At 36.3% G+C, this 19,282-nt stretch overlaps 1 protein-coding gene across 2 annotated transcripts in view; it reads left to right on the forward strand.

Moving 5' to 3' along the window:
- Positions 1–19,282, forward strand: part of LOC150108319 (uncharacterized) — a 337,096-nt gene that overhangs the window by 299,296 nt on the left and 18,518 nt on the right. The window contains exon 54 of one of the 2 annotated variants that reach the window (XM_090390693.1): positions 7,301–7,536. The exons of the other annotated variant lie outside the window; for it this stretch is intronic. The gene's annotated coding sequence lies outside the window, so the exon portion shown is untranslated. Of the gene's footprint in view, positions 1–7,300; positions 7,537–19,282 lie in introns of those variants that run through there. 2 annotated transcript variants of the gene reach the window in all.

Below are 19,282 nucleotides of genomic sequence, written 5' to 3' on the forward strand. Positions count from 1 at the left end.
AACCGTTCTGAATGATAAGCAAGCAGCCATGAAAATATTTTAAGGATGAGACGTGTACCTTTTCTCGCAAAGGGAATAGGTTTCGAAATGGAAGCACTCTCGTTATTTTGAAAACACGAAATAGGCATATTTACTCTGTTTATATAACTGTATTTGCATTTATATGCAGTTATGTGTATGCAGCATGTACTATATTTTAATTTGTGCTTTTGCAGAAATTAGAAACCGTAAACTGTAAATATAAATGATTGTTTGATATTCTAAAAAAATATAAATGCTACAATTTCAGAACCGGAACATTGCGCTCTACATTTAGCCTTAGAGCATCATATTAGCTGTATTGGATTTTTCCGGAAAGACTTCCCTGATTGTTAATCCCTTCCCTTCTCCACACACACAAAAAAATCTATCTCTATTATAATATATAATAGAGATAAAACACATTCCTGAAACCGAAGTAAAAATTTTAGAAGTAATTAGAACATCTGTACGAGTACACATCAGGATAAAAGTTAAACATTTGTCATTACAATGTATTACAAAAGTGGCTTAAGAGTATTATGTCATTTAAATCTAACAATGTAAACATCCATCCGATGCCTCAGTATAATTTTTCACACCTGAAAATATTCCAAGTTGTCGTCTTGTAAAAAGTAAACACCGCAACCATCGTACTTCTTTCTTTGCTTTTTGTTTAAACCTAGTCCTTACAAGTGAGCACGCCTTAGCTGTCTCCTACGACAAATGTACATGACATAACTCTTTTTCATTCTTAATTTCTTCTCGGTTTGACCATCATCAAGCAAAAGAGCATGCCTATTTTTAATGGTAAAACCGGTTATTCTTTCAGTAATTTCCCATTCAACCTCTCCTTACCTGATTTTTGTTTTCTATGTGCTTCCATTAGCTCAGTGAGTATCGAATGCCTTTGATCGGTATCGTATTGCTTCGTTTGCAAGGAACCTTTGTAAAGACATTTTCACTTGTGGGGTTCATACGTTGCTCCCCCCCCTCTAAGAAAGTGGATTTTTATCCGGCGAAAGAAATAAATCGCCCAGAATAAGACATGTAATTACTAAATATAACACGATGGCCTCCTAGCTTCTGTGCTTTTTCCACAATTCAACCCAACCAAGACTTTTTCTTTCCTTATTCTTCCTCTCTCTCTCTGTCTCCAACAGTAACTATAATCTATATATTATTATGACCTCCAAGGTCGGCTTCCTTTCTAAAATGCTTTTGGTTTCCTAAATACGAAGCACAAATGCTTAGATGATTTAATGAAATAATGTACTTCAAGTACTGTGTACTTGGGACATGTTGCGAGTCTCTAACATTGAACAACAGAACTTTATTTATTTATTTATATATTGTAAGAATAACTAATTCTTCACAGTTTAAATTGCTTGTTAATATAAAAATACCATGAGGCGTAACATCAAAAAACGTAACATCAAAAAGAAAAATCGAATACAAAGCACAGGAAAAACAGAAACAGCTGTTCACGCCCTTGAACAAAAACATACCCTGCAGATCGACAAGGCCATCATAGTAGACAGACAAGACAATGAAACAATGCTTAGAATATCGGAAACAATAGCCATAAAATGTGACGCGAACTCTATCAACGTACACAGGCCCTACATAATCTCCGAGGTTTGGAAGCTTCACAACATAAAATTGAGGTCACAACCCCGACTAATAGGCGATAACACAAACACTTCAAAAACAGAAGCACCTACCAGACCTGACATAGCATCCACTTTCCCAATGTGTTCAGATGACGACCAAGAAAAGTCGAAACGGGCAGCACCCCGTTCAACCCCCTTTTCCCCTTCCCTCTCCATATATAAAAAAAATCAAACCCGTTCACCTTTTCCCCATCCTATATAATATAATAATATAATATATATGTTTATATATATATTACTGAAAAAAACCCGGGTTTTTCTAATTTAATTCTCCCAAATTGCCTACCCCTCCCCTCCACACACTCAGTGTTTTTGGACATCGCAGAAAGAAGAAAAGCCGCAACACCCAGAAAAAGGTATGTGTAAATTTCTCTTCCTTATGCTACATATACTTTTTGGTAAATTTACATCTACAATGCCCTAAGAATCCGTGAGTAAATAGCCAATGACATTTAAACAGGGGCACTCCTAAACTGAAGCAGGCAAAATAGCCGTAATTATAATAATATCATGAGGCTTTAATAATTTGCAATTTTCATCAGTGTCTACTTATATTCCTTACTCAAACATATAACCTTTCCAATTAGTTAGTTCAGTTATTAGTATTTAATTAGTATTCATTTATTAGTATTATTAGTGTTTAATTCAATATATAGAAACGAAGTAACTGCTTCTTCGTCATCACAACACAAACACAATTCAAGAGAGCAAAATAATCTTGAGGGTGACATGCTAACAATGTTCCATAAAGCAGTTGTGTGCGAACCACACCGAATTTTCTTTACCATTTATGCTCATGAAGATTCCTTATTTGCATACATAAAATAACTGCGTACTGGTTTAAACGGTAGAGTTCTGAAGCGAATTTTTCTTAATTAAATTTAGTGTTCCCTTTTTAAGAGTTTTTCTATTTCCTTATGTTATATATTAAGGAATACTGTGTGCATAAGGATGGCGTCCGTTATGAACGTTATAAGCAGAAGGTTAGAATAGTCACAGCTGTTTTACAGAAAGTAAATTCTGAGTATGAAAAGAAACTGGCACTGCATGCTAAAGACAACCCACAAGAATTCTATCGATATGCTGCAAGTAAAAGAAAGAATGAATATGAAAGAATAACTCTTCTAAATCCTGATGGCGTGAGAGTTACTGATGCAGAAGAGGTTGTTCAGTTAATGAGTGGCCATTTTGTTAAAAGCTATCAACCTGGTGTACGCAATATTGAGCTCACTGTTACCTCTTCACCAGATGACGAAACGCAGGTGTATGAGGATGAGGTTTTAAAGCTGTTGCACAGGTTGAATAAGAATTCAGCAATAGGGACTGATGGGATGTCAGCACGTGTGCTAAAAGAGTGTTCAGCTGAACTGACCCTTACTTTGACCAGGATGTTTATTATGAGTCTCAGAACAGGGAAGAATCCGATCCGCAAGAAATGGAAGGAATGTATGGTAATTCCATTGCAAACGGATGGTGCAAAGACCGGTGTATCCAACTATCGACCAATTAATATCTCAGGAGTGATGGTGAAGATTTTGGAAAAACTGGCTAAGGCCTGCATTCAGAAATGGGTTGACAGTGAATCTCTGTTTTGCAATGAACAACATGGGTTTACTAAAGGAAGCTCATGTTTTAGCAATTTCCACACATTCTATAACAATGTTACCATTGAACTAGACAAATGGAATGGATATACCATGATACTTGGATTTTGCTAAGGCTTTTGACAGACTACAGCATGGCAGACTGCTGCATAAATTGGAGAAAATGGGTCTAGGTTATAGATTATTAGCATGGATAAGAGGATGGCTGACTGACAGATATCAAAAAGTGGTATACTGAGGTTTTCAGTCTGCAAGATTTAAGGTAACAAGTGGTGTACCACAAGGATCAGTGCTTCGTCTACTGTTATTCAATCTGTACATTAATGATATTGGGAAGGATTTGACAATCGATATACAGCTATTTGCTGATGATGCAAAGGTATGTAGAGTAATCAGGAATGCTGCTGATATGCAGTACTTGCAGAATTATTTGGATAGGCTGGAATTGTGGACATGGGAAAAGAGATGTCATTTCAATGGCAGTAAATGTAAAGTCATGTTCTTCGGCGTGAGTAGATATCCAATGTCGTATTATATTGGTGGGATTAGGCTTGAAGAAACTGATGAGGCTAGGGATCTTAGAGTGTCAGTAGATAAGAAGTTGAAGTTCAGGGGCCATGTAGCAAAGATTGCAAATACAGCTCAAAAGATAATTGCAAAGCTGAAACGAACATTCACATGTAAAGATAAGGATGTTATTTTGCGTCTTTACAAGGTGTTGATAAGACCTCATTTGGACTATTGTGCGCAGATCTGGTCTCCTGGTTTCTGTTGTAATTCTGATATATTGGAGAGAGTACAAAGGAGAGTGTTAAAATGATACCAGGATTGTGGAATACTGATTATGAAGACAGATTGAGAATTTGTAGACTGCAGATACTAGCAAACAGGAGTAAGATAATGATGTTATTTTGCGTCTTTACAAGGCGTTGATAAGACCTCATTTGGACTATTGTGCGCAGATTTGGTCTCCTGGTTTCCGTTGTGATTCTGATACATTGGAGAGAGTACAAAGGAGAGTGTTAAAAATGATACCAGGATTGTGGAATACTGATCATGAAGACAGATTGAGAATTTGTAGACTGCAGACACTAGCAAACAGGAGAAAGATGGTGATATGATTGAGACTTACAAGCTTCTGAAAGGTTCATACAGGATTTCAACTGATGGAATTTTTCAATTTATTGAAGGTGGGGAAAGGACGAGAGGGCATTCTTGGAAGCTGAGAATGAAGGCCGCCAAGAAGGGTGTGAGGGCTAGATTTTTCTCTCAGAGGGTGGGGCGTGATTGGAATGAATTTCCTTTGGATGTTGTGAGTGCAAGCAGTGTGAATGAATTGAAGAATAAGTATGATATCTGGTGTGTTTAGTTTGGGGCGTGCCTCGATGAGTCTCTGACTCCCTGGAGGTTACTCTCCTAATAATAATAATAATAATAATAATAATAATAATAATAACAATTGAATACTTTCAATTTTCGTTTTATCATACCGTCTTCGTTAGAGCATTTGGGAAAAATAAAAATAAATAAATATCTATAACACATAAGCTTATTGAGAGCACAACAATGAATCTACTTTAGAGGTTACTATGCAACTAGCCACCAGCAATTCCGAACGTTTAATCCATCTACTATTAAAAGATGGTGGTGTGGGTTGCCTCCAAAGATAATTTGATGCTGATTATATGTCATGACCTCTATTTCTCACAGTTCAAAGTTTGTGATTGGTGAGTGTATAGAAGATTCTACAGGTTGATAAAAAGTTTTGATCAGACAAGGTGAGACATCTTTTAGCGCCATAAGAGCTATTTATTAATGTCACTGATTCCTTTGTCACCAATGTACAGATTCTAATGACGAGAACGGGACTTTAATATGAGTTTCATCTACCATCGTAGAGGAGAAAACAATTATTATATCAGAGATCGCTCAGTGTTTGTCGTTATGAGCCCTGGTGTTCATAAGTAAACTGCTTTTTGAATAGATTGGCTTATTATCATTATTATATTCATTAACCATTTAAAGAAATGTTTCGAAATAGTTTTGCAAACATTAAATTGCAATTTATTATATTAAATACTGATTAATGGCCACAAGGTCATTAATCAGTGTCATCAAATACTGTTCATCATCAAATACTGTTCAGGAAATATTATATTTTAAAATCTAGCATCGTTTGTAAATTGAGCCAGTTAGTTTCTGATCAGAGGCTAACCTCGTTACGATAGCGAGAATTTTAAATCAATATTTCCTTCGAACACACAGCTTATGTTTAGTCGTTCTGACTAAACATAATGACCTATTGACTTTGTGAGTAGTTGAAATCTCCAAATCTTATCATCATTTACAGACTATACTGTGAAGAACCTGTCATGAGACATGCATTATGAGACTTTACACGGTTCTTATGTCTCAAATAGATTTCCAAGTACATAAAAATACATAATAAATAACGGAAAACCTCACGTAGAAATATTATTTAATAGTATAATTTTCGCCTGTGTGTCACAGGCATCTTCAGTACAATTAGGCACAAAAATTAAACATTAACTGACAATTCCAAAAAGCGCCACCTAAGTAGCTGGTGTAAGATAACTAAAAAGGTCAATAACTTTCCTAAAAAAAAAAAAAAAAAAAAAAAAAAAAAAATTTAATACAATAAAAAGTTAGGAAAGATTAGCTGATTTGTAAAGTACTATCTCCCATAAAGGGGATAGACGTAAGCCGTCGGATCTGTTTAAGTTAGGAGAATGAAGTAGAGTTTCACATGCTTCTTTTTTTTTTTTTTTTTTTAGGAAACTTATTGAACTTTTTAGTTATCTTACACCAGCTACTTAGGTGGCGCTTTTTGGAATTGTCAGTTAATGTTTAATTTTTGTGCCTAATTGTACTGAAGATGCCTGTGACACACAGGCGAAAATTATACTATTAAATAATATTTCTACGTGAGTTTTTCCGTTATTTATTATGTATAGTTATGTCTACTCACGGTTTACCTCTTTTAAAACTTAAGTACATAAAAAGTAGGTTACACTGATGTATTTCAATCCTTGTTAACTTGAGTAAGAGAAGCAAAGGTTGAATTTTTTTTTCATTGCAAAGCAACAACTATTCTTTAACATCGATCAGAGTACTTCGTTTTGGGACGATTTGTTTAATCGTGTACTATACCGGCATGTCTTATTGTATCTGAGTGAATAAACTTCGTCTTTCCAACCAATAGGTTTTATGTTTTATTTCCATTGTGGAAAACAATGTTTGTGAACATTTTAGGTAGTAAATTCCGTCGTCAATTTTCTACTTATTTGCTTGACATGTGTTGGAAAAAAAATTGCTATTTAATCCCTAGAGCAGGTTTCCGGATTAGATAAATCCGGATAAATGGCTCTTTAAATCTAACCGTAATGTGTGATAGGTCTATACATTTTCGTAAGTGGGATTTGCATAGAATGTAGCTAGCATCCTTTCTATATACACTTGTATATCGTATAGTTTTGAACGAAGTTCTGGCTAATAATAATGAATAGCATACTAATGGCGTAGTTGGTATTCGATGAACATTTCAGGATCATGAATTGGTTATAAAGCCCAGAATTCCCTTCAAACTCTGTTATGTTCCCGGAATGGATTAAATTACTTGGTGGGAAAAAGATAAATACTAAATGACAGGCATTTTTCTAAACTTTTCACTAAGTTTTACACGTATAATAACGCAATATAATAATTAAGTTCCTCAGAAACATTTGAACAGTTATTAGTGCATGGAAATCAAAATATGAGAATTGTTAGTTTTAAAGACTCACTTGCGTGCTTATTTTCTTGTTTTATAAATAAAAACCTTTTAACTTTCATAGTAATCTAATTTTCTCGATTGCTTGTAGTATTATTTTCTTCTCTATAATAAATTTTGTACTGCATGCTCTGTATATTGGATTCCTTTTTTGGCTCTTTAAATCAATATGCTGTGCCATTGCTTATTACTTAGCTCCGTGATCTCTGTTTCAGGGTGGCCACATTCTCGCTAGATGTGCGTCCCTCTCTATCTCACTGTTGACAGTGGCTATTTTACAAAGGGTTAAAAAAAGAGCCTTTTCCTATAGCTACCTGACAGATTCCCAAACGCTACTTTATTTGACAGACCACAAGTGCTACGAAGTCATCCCTCAAGAGCAATAGAAATTACGGATCACTGAAAATTTGTTAATTACTAGAAAAGAAAATTAAAAAAATATTTTACACAATTCCTGTTTACTGTCTTTTCCTCAAATGATTTATCAGTCGGTATAGACGGTTAAGATTTTTTCCTCTGCCGTTAGTCATATTACTTTCATGCATGTCAAGTTTACTACGATTTTGTTTTAGCTATATTTTTAATCTAAATAATTATTAAAAGTAATGAAGAAATAACGAACACGTCTTAAATTATAATTGCGAGAGGAACGAATGATAAGCTTTCTAATGTGTTAATGTGAACTAAAATCTTGAGGTCCTTAAGTGACGGCTATAGAATGAACTTGAAAAAATTTTAGCCTTCTATAGAAATTTGACGACACTCCATACTACAGGTTAAACACTACGAAAAACAAAATTGATTTTGTCGTAAAAATGCAATTACGAATTGTGTTTTCGTTAAAAATGATGTTTTCATTAAACTTCTTAACTTTTACAGATGAAATATTATTTATCAGCCTAACCTTTCTTTCGGTAAAACTGACCTTTTTAACTTTGTTTAACACTTTTTTTTCTGTGATACAAGTGAAAAATCTAGATGTACTTGAAGTTGATAGATCAACGGCAGTTTGCAAAAGTAATATGGAATCGCTGTATAACAAAGTACTTTGTAGTTTGTAATGAACTCGACTGAACAACTTTTCTTGTAAAGGAATTGGCCACGAATAGTAATTTTAACTCTCGGTTACCTTACTTGGTTAAAAATATGATAGATCCTGGAAGATGAACTCCTTCCTTCTCAGGTTTTCTTTTTTAACAAGCACAAGTTATTGGGCTACTAACAAGTCGCTTGGGACTGTATCAACACTTCATATCACAAGTTAGTCATCAACACTCGTATATACCCACATGGTTAAAATTATACAGATACAGTGCTCTGTATCTGTATAATTTTAACAGTGATCTAGTACTAGTTCATTAAACAGCTCACTGTTTAATGAACTAGTACTAGAAGATTTACTACAGGAAAATGTGCATGATTATTTCTTTTTATTTCGAGTATTCTAAAGTAACAAGTAATTAAGGATTAATCGTATTTCCACATTATATATTGCTTTTATTCCTTAATGTATTCTTCGGGTCGGCAGTGGGCGCTCGCATCGCACACACCATTCCTACATCCACAAAACTGTTTGTTTTTATTTTTACTTTTGCAAGGAAGTTTCTCACATTTTGTTTTCAGTGCCGAAATTTACAAACAAACAAACAGTGATTCATGACTCATAAAAGGCAGCATCCATTACTTCTGCACACATTTGTAGACTAATTATTCTGTGGGGTGGTACCATAGGTGTTATTAGTAACTTTATTTTAAATCTGAGGCTTAGATTGGCGATACATAAGAGGCATTTTTGCCACGAGTCTGAAACAGACGTCTTCTAGATGACGTTTTATATATTCTGTATATAATTGTAATACTAGATAACTTATTTCTAAATTTTAAATTATAATAAAATGAATATAAAAAATAGAAGCATTTTTATTAACGTTATGACGACACAATAGTAGTATAAAAAGTAATGCTTTGCATGCTTTGCGTCGGACACGTTTCCATCGGAGAACTTAACAGAATATCAAAAAAACATAACGTTGTTATAATTAACGAATACATTTGCAGTAGTTTAATTTTGTTTTCAAAATATTTTTTTTTAACGTAATGCAAAAAATCTTACACTTCTAGATAAAAAGATTAGATTAATTTGAACGTGAACAGTTCTAAAAGAAGGGATGGAGAATAAAATTCGAATCATCCAACCGCATGTTTTTATTAATTGCGTGCAATATCCGTGTGTGTGTGTGTGTGTGTGTGTCAGTCGTTTTCCTATACGTGGACATTCTGATTATCTATGATATGCATCAAACTTTATTAATGCAAACTGAATCGAACATCAATATAAAAAACAAAATTTGTTTTTTTACAAAGGATTAATTTGTTTTGAATTGGCCCATCAAAAAATAATTTTGATCGAGCACTTAAAATTATATCAATTTAAGTGCCACGCTTTGACCACTGTCATGTTATATTTCAATACTTCTATAAATCGATTAATGTTCTGAAACCCAGTTAGTCAGAAACAAGAGTTTGTGATCTTAACATGCAGTGTAAGAGAAACTTTCAAGCAGTAAGCGTTTTTTTATTATTATTTATTTATGTGCCTGCTTGTCTTTTAAAGCATGCATAGACAGTTCGATATAACCTAACTGGAAACTTAAGACAGCAATAATACTGATTTAAGTTACCGATTTGCGTCAGAACTAGTGTTTTTGAGATATTTCAGATATGCACGTAGTTTATTGAAATATTACTCCTAATTGTATCGACACATAAAATGTAAATTTATAAAAGCCTGTGCTCATAAAAAACAGCTTCGAATGAAATTATGGTTTAGATATTTGGGAAGTCTTTTTTCTTTTAAATGAACTAATCACAATATAACTTTTCAGGCTTCCTAAACTAGAAAAGGAACCGAATATCTGAAAATTGACTACGAAAAATATCATTGCAAATGACATACTAAAAAGTATGGTTGTCGAAATATAACTAAAACTATTACTGCATTCTCTTGTAATGAGAAGAAGATTATTTCAGTATATTCTTTAAACCTTTTTTTAGAACTTGTTATATATATATATATATATATATATATATATATATATATATATATATAAGATGTAGCTTCACAGGAACCATTATGATTTGCCTACTTAACGGGATTAGGTTAATATAGTCTTTGCTGAAAAGATATGGGAAAAAGTTATGTAACTTTTTGACGTACAATAAAACTGCCTTCAGCTCAGTTGTATCAGAAATACAAACACGACGATCGAATAGATGACTGTTGTGTTTATAGATATTCAGAATACTGCATATTCGCTTTACGCGTGATTTGTTCAGTATACAAATTATTCCCATTGGGTGTGTGTAAGAATACATCAAATTGCGATTTACTTAATTTTCGAATACTTCTGTTTAAAATATGTAAATGAAGGTTGTCTCAATTGTGGCATTAAAGTCCTGTAATATTAATTTTGCATGTATTGTCTGTACTGCATATTATATTTAGTAGAGCTTTTGATTTAAAGAGTATATTTAGAGTTATGTTGGGTTGTTTTAAATTATGGCCAAAGCAATTAAAGCTATGCGGCAATTTGCATACGTTCTTCTGCTCACTTTGTTTTGTGGGATTTTTCATTTCTCAAAACGTGGGTGAGGCCACATGAATACACGAAATTCTGTGAGAGAGATTTGTGATTGTGCTCGAGAGGTCAAACAGTTGTAAAAGCACGTGTTCACATGTGTTGTGTGATAAGCTTAGCTTTGAATCTCCGATAAATGAATGAATGAATGAACAGCTCACCTCAACAAAGGAGTAAAGCTACCCGTGTTTATTCATTTATATGTTATAAATGACGATTTAATTTAAATACTTTCAGCATCACTAAAATAGAGGCAAACATCCTTACATTCTGCTCGTTTTGACTGATATTCTCTTTTCCTAAACTTTTTTTTTTTGCTTCAGATATGTAAAGATTCAGCTTGAGCAAACCTAAAAAAAACTTAGCATTTTTGAAAACTAATTTTATCCATTGAAGTTTTTTTCAATTATCGTTTGTTAAAAATCAATCTGATTTGATGGTTTAACACTCTAAGAATGCCTTCGTAGGAAACCAATAATCCAGTGAGCGTGTTAAAAATATGTATTCAGTAAAGCAAAGTTCTTGCTAGCTTAATGTGTCGTTGAATGCTCTTCTCTATTATAAGATTTTGTATTTGATTTTTTTGAAGGGCGGGATTGGCAGTCATACATCAAGAGATGAAATACTACTTCTCCGGTCACTCCTGTTTATAAGACAGGCATCTGGGTTTATTTTTTATATGTAAATCCTTACATTTAATAATTCGTAAATTAATCCATAACCTTGTTTCACATACTGTTTGCAAATGTTTGTAGTCATTTTATAATTTGTATTTTGATAGTATTATACAAATATTTTAGCAAGATTTATTTTACGTGGTATCTTTTTTTCTTATTCATATTAAGTACGAAGCATTTTTTTTCTTTGTATAAAACAGAAGCAGTTCATCTCTCGGTAATATCTGTCGAAAATATCTAGTAACTGATATTCATGCAAGGATGAAATACACTTAAGTCAAGATATGTGTACGTCTCTGTGCATTCCTGTCATCCATCCATTGATTAGTTAATACACGCTGCCTCGGTCTCTTGTCATTTATAATTATGTTTCCATAATATAGTTATACTTTCTAAATTCATGTTAATAGATTTCATCAATAATTAGTTACAACCACATCCTATACTCAAGCAATAACGAAACCATTAACAACGCCAAGCACAACAGGTAGGGTAGGCTTTTAAATAATAACCTTTCAATATATTTATGTTTATATTGTAAAAGTAAAAAGTAAAAATAAATTTATAAATTTATCGTGCACTACTATTCTGCAAAATGATTGCTTTTCAAAATTGTCCTATTCATGTTGGCATCGTTTACCTAGAGGACATGGTCTGGCTTATTCATTAGCTGAACAATGCAGCAGTCTGATAGGTCACAACTAAGGTTTATGTTGCAATATTTAGGACTGAACGCATTATCTGTAGCTTCTAATATCCTTCCTTTAGTTTCTAGAGAGTGTAAGATCCCTGAGGCATTCCAATTGGTTTCTTATAGACTGCTCATCATTTTGGTTTGCCACGGATAGTACATATCTGACCAGACTTGAGGTATCGAATCTCTCATTCCGTATATCTCGGATGTATTCTGTTAATTTCTTTTGTTTGGAACATTGCAGTCGCACCAAAGGTGTGAATTTGGGAAATTTGGGTAATTTGGGAAAAAATGTTTTGATTTTAGGGATCAGTGCAAAGATATTAGTTTGATCAAAGGCGAGACCATTTTTATTATTTAATGGTCTAAGTATTCTTGCTGTTATTTGTTATAACATTGTCGAAATCCAACCAATCGGATGGGTGGGAAAAAATGAGCTTGTGAATACTTGCGATTACGTGTTAGGTTTTTTTTTTTAGAATAATTCACTTTAATAATAAGGAATATTATCTAAATTATTGCAAACATTTCCTCTAATGCCAGTCTTTCATGCTTTATCTGTTCTGTATATTTTATTTTTAGAGCTCTGGATATTTTAAAGAGAATATTCCAAGTTCTGTTCGGTCATTCTGAATCATGGTTGAAACATTTAAACCTACACGACGAAATAAAGGATTAAGTGCCAAATGAATTTCACCATCTCCCCGCTTATTGGAGGTCTGAAATGGCTTGAAAAAAGTATGATGTTTGGTATAAAGTGCAGGGTTTCCGGACAATGTAACAAATAAACTCAAAAGATAAAAAATATATGAAACTGATAAAAATGGAAAACAAAATGCCTTAAACCTACTGTAAAAACTGTACTATAAGTTTGCAAATAATTTTCGTGAATAGGAGAAAAACAATATATATATATTATCCATGATCTTCCTTCTGGCCAATGTTTCCCGGGATTTTTAATCTAAAACATTATCATAGTTGAAAACAGTCCTTTCAACCAGCCAGGCAAACACAGATTTCCTCATTCATTCCATATTGCAACTCAGCATGCCACATTAACTTGCCTTCTAACACAATTAGTGAGTTTGGATCATACAATAGCAATTTGAAATAACAAGCCATTTCACTGTAGATATCAGAGAAACTTTAATAACAGGTCATTCATCAGTTCGTATGAGATTTTATTTTTTTCCTCTGCGGCCCATTCCCTGTTAACATTGGAATACTCGATTGTAGACGAATTCTAGCATAATTAGGCGTAAAAGTTGTTTTCAACAAGCACACTTTATAAGCATTAAACATTGAAATCGGTGTATTTCGTCTTCATATCTTTTGTTTAACATCTTACATCACTCTTTCCATATATGTCATTGACATGATCTGTAAATTTTTCTATTTGCGATATAGTTGTCGCATTAAATTTGTAAACAGCTGGATAATTGAATACACAGGCAGGCTGTTTGGGCTTTGGAGATTGAAGCAAGGATAGTATTTGGTCAAAGATCTTAAAACGGTTATAATTTTGAAAGTCCGAAGTATTTATACTAAATTACTTGAAATAACATTGTTATTTCAATTAATTTAGTTGCCAAGCATCCAAACGTCTTCGTCCTGAAAGGAGGGAAGGGAGCAACAAACGAATATATGAATAACTGCAACTGTAAAGAATCGCAGATTTGTTTCAATCCCTAGCAGTAGGCATGAAGTTCACTTAGGATCCTTCAAAACGTCTAGTTAACTTGGGCAATAGGGAACTCCTGATGGATGAGAACAACTCTTATCGACCGGATTAAGTTTGAAGACAAATTTAGGAATTTACAAGCACGATCGGAATTAATAATCTGGCGCCAATACTATAAGACGGGAGAAAGAACTTTACCAATTTCTGCTACACATTCTCGATCAAGAATTGAAGAGTTTAGTGGGGAAAAAAAAGAAAGAAAAGCGTCTTGGACAATGGATTCTGCTATATGCATTCATTCATTCATTCATTCATCTTCAAGGCCCATCTTTCCTAACTGGGTTGTGGGGACAGAAGCTGCAAGAGGAACTTCCAGTGGTCACGACCCTCCGCTACCAAGCTCAGGTGTTCTGGTGGGTCTCCCAAACGTGTCCATCCAAGGTTTTGGATATGACCTATCCAGCGAATCCTTGGCCTTCCACGTGCGAAGTCAGAGGTCCCCCAGCAGGTCCTCTGACTTCGCAAAGAGGGCCTGCTGGGGGACCTCTCTTCTGACATCCTGACCAGATTTCCGTACCAACGTAACTGTGATCTCTCAACACGGAGAAGCACAGGTTGAGTATTGAGGGTCTCCCGAATTGCAGAGCTTCTGACTCTGTCGAGTCTTGTCAGCTCCGCAACCCCTGGAAGGTTCTTCATTTCAGCCGCTTGGATTCGTGTCCGCATTCTTTCGGTCATTACCCAACTCTCATGACCATAGGTCAGGATGGGGACATAGACTGTATTGAAGACAGTCAGCTTTCTGCTTAATGCCTTCTGGCTTAACTCCCGCTTCAATACTACCGAACGGCCAAGCTACCGCAATATTGCGCTTGCTGAGCCAATCCGAGTATCTAGCTCTACGTCCCACATTCCATCACTCGTGAATATGGACCCAAGGCATTTAAACTTCTTCACCTGCCTCAGTGGGACTCCACTCACATGTAGAGTGCACTGCGATGGTTGTCTTGAGACCACAAATGTTTCAGTTTTGGCCGCTTATCTTCATTCCGGCTTCAGCACAAACAACTACAAACCTATCCAGGATCCGCTGGAGGTCATCTGTCGAAGAGCTAAGCAGAACTAGGTCATCTGCAAAAAGCAGACGTCCAATGCCACATCTTCCAATTCTGACACACTCACTGCCTCGGCTGTGCCTATCAATCCAGTCCATAAATATTATGAAAAGGAGGGGTGACAAAACACACCCTTGGCGGAGGCTAACGAAGATTGTGAAAGGTTCAGACTTTGTGCTGTAAACTCCGGGCATTCATACAAGGACTTGATGGCAGCTAATAGTTAGCCATCTACTCCATACTCCTGTACTACTTGCCAAAGCTTATCCTGAGGAACTCAGTCATATGCCTTCTCCAAGTCCAGAAAACATGTGTAGACATTCTTGGCATATTCCCAAGATTTCTCGAAAACTTGCGTTAAAGTGAAGATTTGGTTACGTGTGCTTCTACCAGGACGAAAGTCAGATTATTCTTGCTCGAACTTTGACTCAACTATGCTCCTGCACCTTCTTTCCAAGCACCTAGCATATACTTTCCCACGCAGGCTGGGTACAGAGATGACACGATAGTTGCAGCAATCTCTGGTCTCCCTTCTTGAAGACTGGTATTGTTATGCCTGTCTGCTATTGTTTTGGTGCTCGCCCAGATATCCAAGCAGCCTGACATACTCGAGTCAGCCAGAGAAAACCCCGTCTCGATTTAAGGCTTTTAGCATTTCGGGCCGAATTTCATCATCGCCACCAGCCTTGTCCGATTTTAGCGATTTTATTGCCAAATGGCTCTCTTCTGCTGTGAGACTAGTAGTCATCGCCCCGATCTGCAACTCTTGGATGTCCACAACTGCTGGTCCACCTGGGTTAAGAAGGCACTCAAAGTATTCCCTCCATCTGTGGAGGATACCCTTCTCGGTTGATAAAAGTTCACCATCAGAGGCCTTAATTGCCCTTGCTGGGCACGATATCCTCCCTCGAAGGCGGCGGATGGTCTGCCAGAATACTTTGTTTGTATTTGCATAGGATGAGTCTAATCTTTCTCCAAAGGATTCCCAAGCCTTCTGCGTTGCTGTCTTCTTTCCTCAGCAGCAGCAGCTTTTCGTGTCTCAATGTACCGAAAACGCATCTCAGGTGACCTGACCCTAAGCCATGTTAGGTAGTCCTCCTTTTTTGCTCGGACAGCTTTTTGGACCTCTTGGTTCCAACAAGGTGTCCTTTTCTTACTGCCCGTCGCCACGCCGAGCCACCTTCTTCCACAGCATGAGAGTGCAGAGTAAAAGCAGTTCTGAACACCTCCCACTCCTCATCAACATCTGCAGTATGCTTGGGAATCTCTCTGAACATGGAGGAAATATCATCTACAAAATTCTTCCTCACAGCCTCATTTTCCAGTGCCTCCCATTTCACGCGGTATAGCTGCTAAGGTCTACCAGCGTTGATGGTGGCATCTGGTTTCTGAAGGACGTAGAGTGCAGACCAGAAGGTGGTGGTCAGTTGAGAGGTCTACCCCTCTCCTTACACGAACGTCCAGTACTGAGGAAAATAGGTCTGCTGAGACTATAAATAAGTCAATTAGAGACCTTTGTCCAAGTGTATCCCTGTACCAGGTATACTTATGGACTTCTCGACGCTGAAAGAAGGTATTCATTATGGGCAAGCTGTTAGTATAGCAGAAGTCCAATGATTTCAACCCGTTAGCGTTAAGGTCAGAGTCTCCGTTCCTCCCAACCTCACCCCCTCCATTTCTCCGTTCTAACATGTGCATTGAAGTCACCCATTATCAGGACTGATTTCATGTCTGCCACCCTGTCAAAAGCAGCATCCACTTCCTCTAGGAAGGTAGAGTATTCTGACTCCATATGAAGTGCTTAGGCTTGCATCACAGCCAAGTCGTGGTTTTTCATATAGAGCCTTAACTCACATACCCGTCCCCCCAAATGGGATCCACTCAGCAAAACAGCCTGACAGCCGGGGACTTTTGAGTATCCCCACACCCGCCTGAGCAGACATTGTCGGGCTTACACCAGAGTAGTAGAGCTTCCATCCCCTCATCCAGGTCGACAGTTCCAGAGCCTCTCCTCTTTGTTGAAGAAAGCCCTACTAAATCTAGTTGGTAGCGCTTGGCTTCCTCGACTAGTTCCTTCTACTTCCCTGTCAGAGAGAAGATGCTCCAGTTGCCTAAAGCCATAGTCTAGTGCCGTTGTGTTGCCATTTTCGTCCTTTTGCAGACCATTACTTTGCGCTGCCCCTAAACACCTCCCCAAACAGGTAGCGGGCCCATTGATGGAGTTTCCTCTATCAGAGTGCTAACGAATGGCGTCTAAGGGAGACTGTAACATATTTTTCGAACGGGTCCCTCTGCCTAAAACCCGAACACGTCCCTTGGTAACCTGCGCGACGGACAATGAGGTGTGACCATTGTTCATTGACCTGACCAGCCCTGTTAGCACTACCCTGTTTGCATAAGACGAAATGACACAGTAAAATAGGAAAGATTCACCCTAACCCTCGAATACTCTAATAGCATTCGGCTTAAGGAGCAATAAGAGAAGAAAGAAAGAAACAAGAAAGGAAGAGGAGGGAACAGTCTACAGATAATATAACAGATGTATATTACATGAAGTAAAGCATGGTCCAGCATCAGGTGCCTCGGGTTTGCCGAGATTCTGCTATATTACTATATGTAAAAAGTTGCGGAAAATCAAAATTGCAGGAAAAATTCTGACATTGGTATCCGCCAAACAGAAATAAGTTCCTGCTGACTGCCATTGTCATAAAGCCTTGCAAATAATAAAATAATGATAATTATCAGGGATTTCAATTATGGTAATATATACTGGAACGAAGAGATTTTGTCTGGGAGCAAAGTGAATGAATTTCTGGAATTTTTGAGAGACAATTATCTTAAGCAGTATGTAACAAAGGATACAGGTGGATCAAGGATTTTGGAACTGATCATCTCATAAGATAACGCTATTATAAATGGGATGTTAAATTTCCCCCCCCGGTTAGAGAGAGTGACCATGACGTTATCACTTACAGGGTGGATAACAATATGAAGACTTCTCTTAGAAATACACGTGAAACTGTAAGCTGGTGATTGTGAGATGCTTAGGAAACAGCTCACAGCAATAATATGGATTGATGAACTGGACTGAAAAGATATCAATGCTTCTTGAACCTTGCTCAAGAATTATCTATTGACGAAATATCAAAAAGGGTACCAAAGGTTAAGAGGCTAAATATAGCAAGTTGTGAAACACATGAATGAAGAGGAAGGCACGCAATCCCGAAGAAGAATGTATTATGGGAATAGCATAGAGATGAGTGGTAATAACCAATTGCGTGAAGTATATAAACAGCAGGTGAGAGACGTGACTCACTTGGTAAGGATGGCAAAAAGACAGTACGAGCAACGATTAACTCACGAGGATAAAAACAATCCCAATGAGTTTTTTCGATACATAGCCAGTAAAAAAAAGGAATGATCATGAAAAGAAAGACGATACTAGTTGTTGAAAATGGGAGAATAACAACTGCAGACGATATAGTAGTGATTATTAATGAGCATTTCGTAAAGGTATTTAATTCTTGTGAATGTGACGTCATATAGGTGAATCCTGCGGGAAGGAAGACAGAGGAAGTATTCGTGGTGAGTGAACATGAAGTATATAGGGAAATGAATATACTTGAGGTTAATAAGGCAGTAGCGCTTGATAATATACTATCATGTGTTTTGAAGGAATGTTAACAACACCCTTTTTTTAACACGAGTCTTGAACTAGACCGAGTTCCAAAGCATTAGAAAGAGGGAAAAGCTAATCCGCTTCATAAGGGAGGGGATAAGACTAATGCTTCGAATTCTAGACCAATTTGTGTGTCTGAAGTTGTGACTAAAGTACTCAAGAAGTTAATCAGGATCACGAGTCACGACTGGGTTGATAACAATCCATACAGATCATCAAAGATTGTCAGTATAGATCATCAAAGTTGTGTATGGTGAAACGATATCCCAGAAGAGGAAAGTTACTAGTGGTGTATCCCAAGTGTCTGTTTTGAGGCTGTTGCGTATGTTGTATGTATGTATGTATGCTGTATGTAACTTGTATGCTAATGATATCGGGAGTGGTCTAAATGATATTAAGTTGTTTGCAGATTATACAAACTTAGGGATTAGAATGAGGAATCAAGCCGCTGTCGTGGTTTTGAAAGAAGACTTTAATGCACTAGATAAATGGACAAGTGATTGGGGTGTAAGTTCCACGTTGCCTAGTTGAATGTTTTGAAATCTAGAAAGCAAAGCGTGTCAGCACAAAATTAAAAAAGGAAAAAATTACAAGGGATAAAATTGCGCTGTAAAAATTACACGAGGACGAAATTACACAAAGAAAAAATTACACATAGATAAAAATACACTAAGAAAAAAAATTAAAAGGAAAAAATACACAAGTAAGAAATT

This window comes from Typopeltis vanoorti, chromosome 3 (genome assembly GCF_054136105.1).
Source record: "Typopeltis vanoorti isolate ZY-2024b chromosome 3, IOZ_Tvanoo_1.0, whole genome shotgun sequence".
Classification (NCBI taxonomy): Eukaryota; Metazoa; Arthropoda; class Arachnida; order Uropygi; family Thelyphonidae; genus Typopeltis; species Typopeltis vanoorti.